Source organism: Sinocyclocheilus grahami, unplaced genomic scaffold (assembly GCF_001515645.1).
Source record: "Sinocyclocheilus grahami isolate Dianchi unplaced genomic scaffold, SAMN03320097.WGS_v1.1 scaffold859.1, whole genome shotgun sequence".
In the NCBI taxonomy this organism is placed as follows: domain Eukaryota; kingdom Metazoa; phylum Chordata; class Actinopteri; order Cypriniformes; family Cyprinidae; genus Sinocyclocheilus; species Sinocyclocheilus grahami.
Window position 1 is genome coordinate 236,687 of NW_015506038.1, and position 9,020 is coordinate 245,706.

General features: G+C 33.2%; 1 protein-coding gene across 1 annotated transcript in view; it reads left to right on the top strand.

Annotated features, from left to right (window-relative positions):
• The first annotated feature begins 7,579 nt into the window (after positions 1-7,579).
• The window catches only part of LOC107563176 (centrosomal protein of 78 kDa), a 14,988-nt gene continuing 13,547 nt past the window's right edge, over positions 7,580-9,020 (top strand). The window contains exon 1 of the mRNA XM_016247972.1: positions 7,580-7,678. The gene's annotated coding sequence lies outside the window, so the exon portion shown is untranslated. The remainder of the gene's footprint in view (positions 7,679-9,020) is intronic.

Below are 9,020 nucleotides of genomic sequence, written 5' to 3' on the forward strand. Positions count from 1 at the left end.
AAATTAGAAATAAATAAATACATAAATATACAAAGAAATGTAAAAAAAAAAAGCAAAAATAAATAAAGAAAAATACAAAGAAAAGAAAAAAAACACACAAAAATTAATAATAATTTATACTTTTATTTCCTTATATATGTACATTTGTATTTTTTCCACATTTATTTATTTTTTCTTTTCTTTATTTATGCATTTATTTATTTCCAAATGTATGTATTTATTTACGTATTTATTTCTATATTTATTTTTTTCCACATTTATTTATTTCTACATGTCTTTGTCCATAGTTAATGCCATTTGGAACATCCTGAAACACTTCATGTGGCTTAATGTATAACAGTGACAATGGAGGACCAAATTCAGTATTAACAATTACTATTAATGAGGGTAATGAGGAGGGCGTGTTTTACCTCCCACCCTGTATTTTTCCCACCAACATGTCCCTTTAGCGGCTCTGTAGTATGCATACAGTTAGGGTGATATTAAATGACTTAACCCATGATATAAGATTTTGGACATAATGCCCACCCAAGTCATTCATCCCACTATCAACAGGCATGTCATGTAGGCTACACTTCTTTTATTTCATTTAGGCACAACACAGGGTGTCACTGTGGCCTCAAAGCTTAAAAAAATAGCTCATATTTGGAATTTGGAAAAAAGACGACAAGAAAGAAATTCGATTAACTGTTTAATTGTGAATCAAGTAGAACATTCAGATCATAACACAATAGCAAATGAGGTGTTTAAATTTGACTCTAAATTGTAGTCTTCATCATTTTCCCCTATTAATTCTAATTCTTTTTTTCAGATGATAAAAAATAATATCCCGTCAACTGATAGTGTATTTAATAGGGCTAGGTAAAAAATATCGATATCTCGATATTAATCGATTCTCATTTTTACGGAACGATATCGATTCTTAAATCCCAAGAATCGATTAATCTAGCATGTTTTTTTCAGTTAATGGACGGAATCTTTAAGAGCACTTCCGATCCAATATATCCCAATAAGCATTGTGCTTTGGTACTTTTAATATGAAACAAATTCTGTCCATTGTATTGCAGTATTCAAACAATAAATGCCATTTTGGCGCTGTTTAATGTTGAGTGACAGACCGCTGTAGCACCTCAGTGAACTGATCATCTCCTCCACATTAATACCAGCTTCAGCACAAAATAAACATGACTAAACATCCGAAGAAAGAGTACAACTTAACAATCTGTATCCTGTCTCATGTTAATCTCTCAATCAGTGTTTCAGCCGCACATAGACGTCAACATGACGGCTTGTAAACAAACAATGTCACATAACGTCACATTTACCTCAGAAAAACATATTCGGTGACCATAAACTCATTAGTCAGATAAACTGTAAAAAAACAAACTGTAGAGAGGGGAATTTTGCTAAATATTTGCACCATATAACATATTCATTATAAATTTTACTGTTCTTCAATGTTTAACTTATGTTTGAATAAATCCATCAAGATTTTATGACAGCCACCATTATGTTTATATTTAAAAAAACAAAATACAAATTGAAGTCGAAATATTATGTAATTGTAACTTTATTATTTTAAAAACGTCAGTAAGTGAAATTTTAACAAATCAGTTCATTTTAACCTTCAATATTATAGTAATGTAGTACCAACTGACTCTCATGTATATTTTACAGCATTAGTAGAGAGATTTTTTTCCCTTGGCAAATTTGGGTACTGTACCTGATATACAGTATATCCAAAATAATAGATATTCAAATTGATTCGCAAGCTTGTGAATGAGAATCGAATCGAATCCTGAAATTTGTGTCAAAACCTAGCCCTAGTATTTAAATAAGTTTGTGAATCAGACATAACCTTACAAGAGCTAGATGCAGCTATTAAACAGAGTAAACCAGGTAAATCACCATGCAGGCCCTGATGGTTTAACCATAGATTTTTATAATTTTTTGGGGGGATGACCTAAAATATCTTTTGTTGGAAGCTTTACAGGATTGTACAAGAAATTACGAATTATTACACTCTTAAAAATAAAGGTGCTTCAAACGGTTCTTCAAGCGATGCCATAGAAGAACCATTTTTGGTTCCACAAAGAACCATTCAGTCAAAGGTTCTTTAAAGAACCATCTCTTTCTTACCTTTTTATAATCTGAAGAACCTTTTTTCGCCACAAAGAACCTTTTGTGAAACAGAAAGGTTCTTCAGATGTTAAAGGTTCTTTATGGAACCATTTAGACAAAAAGGTTCTTCTATGGCATCGTGAAGCACCTTTATTTTTAAGAGTGTACCAACTATGAAACAAGGCCTTATAATTTTGTTACCAAAACCAGGTAACGATGAGAGGTTATTATATAGCTTACGTCCCATAACACTTCTAAATACAGAAAGCAAATTGTTTACCAAGTCTCTGGCTTCTAGATTGAAAACTGGAATATCACAAATTATTAGTGTGACGCAATCAGGATTTTTAAAGGACAGATCAATTCATAATAAATAATATTAGGCTAGTGTTTGATCTGATTGAATATGGTCATCTAATTGAAGAAGATGGTTTCATCTTATTTTTGGATTTCTGTAAGGCCTTTGACATGATGGAACACTCTTTTATATGTTTAAATATTGTTAAAATGCTTTATAAAGACATAAACAGCTTTGTAGATCTTACTCATGTTCAAGATTCTTTGTCAAAAGAGGTATTAGACAAGGTTGTGGCTGTTCACCTTTACTTTTTATGGTTGCAGAAATGTTGTCTATTTTAGTCAAAATGGGCAACATATCTGGCATTGATTTAGAAGGGAATCATTTTATTATCAGTCAGTTTGCTGATGATACAACTCTTTTTTTTTTTTAAAGAAATGAACAGCAAATTCCCTTAGCACTCCAGTCTATAATGTTTTTTTTTTTTCAAAAGCTTTAGGTTTATGGCTGAATATGTCCAAATGCGAGCTATTGGCCATTCACGATCATCCTAGTATATCATTGTACAATATCCCAGTTAAAAATGAAATTAAATACTTAACGATCTTTGGTAGAATTTTATTAACGAAAGTAGAAAGTCTTTCTAGATTCATCTATCCATGTTTTTCTTTAGCAGTGTCTGCTAAAAAGATAAAGGCGATAAATTAGTTCAATTTTGATTTCATATGGAAAATGAAATGTAATTTTATACATAAGAGTGATATGATTAAAGATTACGAAGAGGGTGGACTTAAAACAGTTGACTTTGCTATTATGAATGGGGTTTTAAACTTAAATAGTTGCAAGCTTTCATTAATAATGAGTCCTCATTTTGGTTTGAGGATCCTACAGCTATATTTAAAAAATGTGGTGGTATTAATTTTTTGTTGCAATGTGATTTTGAACTTTCTAAGCTCCCTATAAAACGCTCTGCTTTTCATCAACAAGTACACTGTAAAAAGGTTGCTGTAAATTTTACAGTAACTTACTGGCAGCGGGACGCCAGTAATTTACTGTAAAAATGTTTACAGTATTATTACTGTAATTGCATTTACAGTACAATAATGTATTTACTGTATTTTATTTACAGTATTATTACCGTATTTTAATTTACAGTATCAGTACTGTAGAGTTTATTTTCATTTAGTTTAAACATTTTTTACCTGTAAAAAACAATCCAATTGTGGTACTGCACTGTAAACCATGATTTTTACCCCCCCCCCCCCCCCCCCACAACAAAAACAAATCACAATAACTCATGAGCTTTAGTTCTGATAATATTATTTTTAATTGTTGAACATTTTCTTTTTAAAAATACAAATTACAAATCTTGACCTCTCAGATGCACTAGCTTAAAAAAAGGGCATCACCACAGCCCCCTGGGGACTTTGCATCATGGAAAATTATATTGGAAATTGATTTTTAAACATAATTTTAGCCCACATAACATGTCTATCTGGGATAACAGGTGTATTTTGGTGAATATAGAAAATCTGTATTTATTGATGATTGGTGGAAGAAAAGCATAACATGTTGTGGACAACTTAGGGAATATATTGAGTTATGATGCTATTTGTGGTAAACACAAGCTAAGTTGTTCCTCTAAAGTGTATGATAAAATTATTAAGAGTATACCATTGCAGATAATTAAATTAGTTAAGGAACAAGTGAAATATTCAATGATAATTCCCAAAAAACATGAATTTATTATAGAGAATGTTAACTTTGTTGATTAAAAAAATTATCTAACAGATTTTTGAGGAGTTGTTTATTACAGCATTGTTTTCCAGTACCTGTAAAGATATCTTATATATTTTGTAATTATGATAAGAAAATAGTGGCTGAAATTAGGTCAAATCCTAAATGTGAATAAGTGCACTTTAAAATTATGAATCACATATAGGGTACTACGGGGCTAAAGGCCCACCTTAAGAAAAAATGTGCTATTCACTGCTGAGTTCTTTTTGAAGATTCACTATCGTCACTATTCACTATTATCATAATATGTTGTGCTTAGGATAAATTTTAAGAATTTTTTCTAACTATAATAGTTAGAATAGTATGTAATGTATATAATAGTTTATAACAATGTTTTTGAGTCTTAACTGAATCTGTGAAAATATTAAAATGTTATTGCAAGGATTACAATTGAACAATTAAAAAATTAAAAGTTATACAGTTGTCATTGCTTATTTTCAGTTAAATTATATATATATATTTTTCTTGTATTTCAATATGTTACTGGAGAAAAGACCATAAAATTACCGTATATTTTACAGTACACATACTGTAAATACCTTTACAGCAAGTTAAATGGTACTGTAAATATGAATACAGTATTTTTACTGTAAGTTTCATTTACAGTAAGTTACTGAAGAACTGTTGCCAGTAAGTTACTGTAATTTCTACAGGAAATTTTTAACAGTGTACATATAAATACATTTTATATATACATAAAAATATATACGTTGTATTGAACATTAATGTAGCAACAGATATTGTTGCTCAAGTTGTTTATTTTGTTTAAAAATCTAATAAAAGTATGAGGTGGCAAGAGGGGCCTTTTACCCCCCACACAGGGTAAAAGGCCCACGGTATTGATACAAATACTTCAGCTAAAATAATGTTTTTGTTTTTTTAAATAATGTCTAAGTTAATACTTGTCCAAAACAATCACTTTAGCAAAGTTTGTACTATTTTCTGCTTATTTTGAAAAATAAAAGAATTCATTTTTGTTCAATAAATATACTGTCATTAAAACATAAAAAATATGTTTTAAAATACAGAAACAAAATCATTTTAATACGTAAAGATGATAAAAGTATCCTGTTGAAGGAGATCCAATAATAATAATTGAAAATATATTTACAGTAGTAACAACAAATGATATTTTGTTATATGATATGATTAATATCATGTTTTTAAATATGATGGTTTCATTCTAAACATGGTGATTATCTCTAATATGGACACCCGGCATAATAGGCCTATATGATATTTACCATCTGAATTTAACCATGTCATGTCAAGAAATGGAAAAGTCAGCCATCTATTAATTATCATGTTAATTACTGTGCGCCTTTAGCCCCAACAGCAGAGGCGCTTTTTACCCCAAATACTATACTTTGTTTTACATATTCTTTCGTTATTTAAAAACTGTTGCTTTAATTATCTTAAACAAAACTGAAAATCATAAAGAAGACCTTTGTCTCAAAATATATGCATTAATTTGAGCGATTCTCATTTGCTACTTAAATCTACAACATTTAAAAAACCATCAAATATTAGATTAAGTAAGCACAGAATCATCTTTGCGTCAAGGTTCAGACAAATATACACGTGCATCTTGAAAAGCTTTTGGAAAGTGCTACGCCACGTTTTTGTGCCATTTAGTGGTTTAGATGAAAATAATATCAAAGGCGCCTTTATCCCCGTTGTACCCTACCCTGCAAAATAATTTTTAAGAACAAGATTTAATATCGGGGACTCAAATACATGCCAAATATGCAAATCAGACATAGAAACGGTTGAACACTTGTTTTTTCAGTGTAACTCGGTGTGTGAATTCTGGAACGATGCATTGTGCAAGACTGATCCTCTCATGGGAAATTGTTAGGTTTGGTTTGTTAATTATGGAAAAATATATATCTGATGTAATACATAGTTTGTTGCTTTTGCTGAAATTTTACGTTCATAATTGTAAATTTTTCAAAATACCTCCACGATTAGTGGTTTTCAATGAGGGATTTGTAATATATTTGGAGACATTAAGAGGGATGAAAAGTCCCAAAGCAAGATATTTGTATTCCTTATTAGAGGATTTCGGTTTTATAATGTAAAAGCCTCCTCCCCTACTTTTTTCTTTTTCTTGGTATGTTTTTTTCTTCTTCTTTTTTTCTCTTTTCCTAATATAGGCTATTTATTTTCTTTTATATCTTAAATGTATTAATATGAAAATTGAGTGTGATCTCAATCTTGATATGTATATCTCTGTTATGAATGAACGCCTTTCTGTGTTGTTGTTCCAAGCATTTGAATAAAAACAAACACACAAATCTTTAAAGGGGTCATATGATGATGCTAAAAAGAACATTATTTGGTGTATTTGGTGTAATGAAATGTGTTTATGCGGTTTAAGGTTAAAAAAACACATTATTTTCCACATACTGTACATTATTGTTTCTCCTCTATGCCCCGTCTTTCTGAAACGCGTCCATTTTTACAAAGCTCATCGGTCTGAAAAAGCGAGGTGTGCTCTGATTGGCCAGCTATCCAGTGCGTTATGATTGGCCGAATACCTCAAGCGTGTGACGGAAATGTTGCGCCCCTCAACATACTGTGATGCCCTGTCCGGCCGGAGCGACGAGACAAAACCATTAAAACCCATTATAAACGAGGCATTTGTTGCATCCAGTGGGGACATAATTATGGATTATAATAACTTATACTGTCTTTTTACGCGTTGCGTTGCATCGCACCGTGTAAACATAAACAGAAGCGCCAGACTGTCCTTGCAAAGTTGGAACTGCCCCACTTTATAGAAACAGACAACGGCATTGTAGGCTACTCTCACAGGAAACAGTCCTCAACCTCCGCAAAATGTGCATCACACATCTGAATATTTGGGTTGAAGTGTTCTGGAACAGTGTTGTAAATACAACTTAACCACTGATTTCTAGTCGTGTCCTCTTTTGGAAGACCAAACAAAGTAGTTTCGCTTTCACAACAAAACACACAGCGCCTTCACGACATGCTGGCGGCAACAAAACTACAGCGAGAATAAAAGTTACGCCTTCTTTCTTTGCGTGAACATTTGGGCGGCGTTATGCAAATCTTCCCACATAGTGAGGTAGATATGTGGGGGCGTGTTAGAACGAGCCGTTTTAGGTAGGTGTGGTTAACTCTTAACTTTTATAAAGAATATCTCTTTGGATTTGAGACTTTAGTCTTTGCAACTTTACAGATCTTCTTTATGCACCAAGAGCTTGTAACACTCCAAAGAGAAAGGAAAACTTGAAATCGCATCATATGACCCCTTTAAGAGCCGCTGTTGTGAAACTCCCGGCCGCAGGAGGCGCTGAGAGCAGACGCGCAGACGGAGTTAGACGCGCAGAAGGAGACGCTGCTTCTCTTTCAAACCGCCGCGGTTTGTTTTGACACGCTGAGTGAGTTATCATCAGTCTCTAGAGTGGAGACCACCACAGCAGCGCTAACAAACAGGTAACAAGCTCTCAACACTCAAAGAAAAAGACCAAATCAGCTCTAAACCTCTTGCTGAAGCTTAGACAGCAGCAAATTCGCGATTGTTATTACAGCTGCACAGCATAAACCTATCACTGGCAGAGTTTTGAGGAATATCCTGAACAAATCCGCTACTTTTTCTATCCGAGTTTTTGTATATCGATGTGAGTTCCGCCTTCAGCTAACTTTAGCAGGATCTAACGAGTAAGCGAGAACTGTTTTCTTGACAGCAGAGACAGGGCTTCTGCATTACTAATGTTAAGTTTAGCTGATGCTTTGATTTACAGTAACGTTAGATTTATTACGATAAGCAGAGATTAACGTGGACGCATTCTGCACTCGGTTCATTTAATTCTATCTTAATTCTATATGATACTTGTTCACTGTCACTGTTAGTGCTACTGTACCTGTAAAACAAATGTGTTGTACTGGAAAAAGAAACACACTTAAAAAAATCCTATTATGTATTATTATGCAATACATCATGTATTATTATGCAATGCATTATAATACATGCATGATACATTATGCATGTATTATTATGCAAATAATACATACTTATGTGCAAACGGAATGTAATGTTTTTGGACACGTAAATGAAAATGTATTATACTTTACATTTGTATTAAAGGGGTCATATGATGCGATTTCAAGTTGTCCTTTCTCTTTGGAGTGTTACAAGCTGATTGTGCATAGATAAGTTCCCTGAAGTTGCAAAGACTAAAGTCTCAAAACCAAAGAGATATTCTTTATCAACGTTAAGACTCGGCCACACCCCCCTAAAACGGCTCGTTCTAACACGCCCCCCCATATCTACCTCACTATGTGGAAATATTTGCATAATGTGCCCAAATGTGCAGCAAAGAAAGAAGGCGTGGTTTCAGTAACCGCAGTTAGTGTTGAAGCAGCATGTCAGGGAGACGCTGTGTGTTTCTAGGCGAAAGCAAAAGCACTTTATTTGGCCTTCCGTAAGTAGATGCATTTAGGAATCTTTAAGATTACTTACAACAGAACAGCAATGCATTTTATGGACGACCGTTTCGTGAACCTAGGAGAGCAGGTCATTCTGTCTTTGCTATGACAATCTGGCGCTTCTGAATCAGCTACTGTTTTGTTATTAGTTTAAGTATTTGCTATTGACTGTTCAAATGCAGAGTTTTGCGCATTGTGTGTGCGCGTGCGTGCGTGCGCGTGAGAGAGAGAGAGAGAGAGAGAGAGAGAGAGAGAGCCAAATTGAATTTGAAATTGAGAGCAAGACACATCACAGTGGAGTCAGCTGTCTTAACCGTGGCCTGTGTACTGCACACATACCAGCTTCATC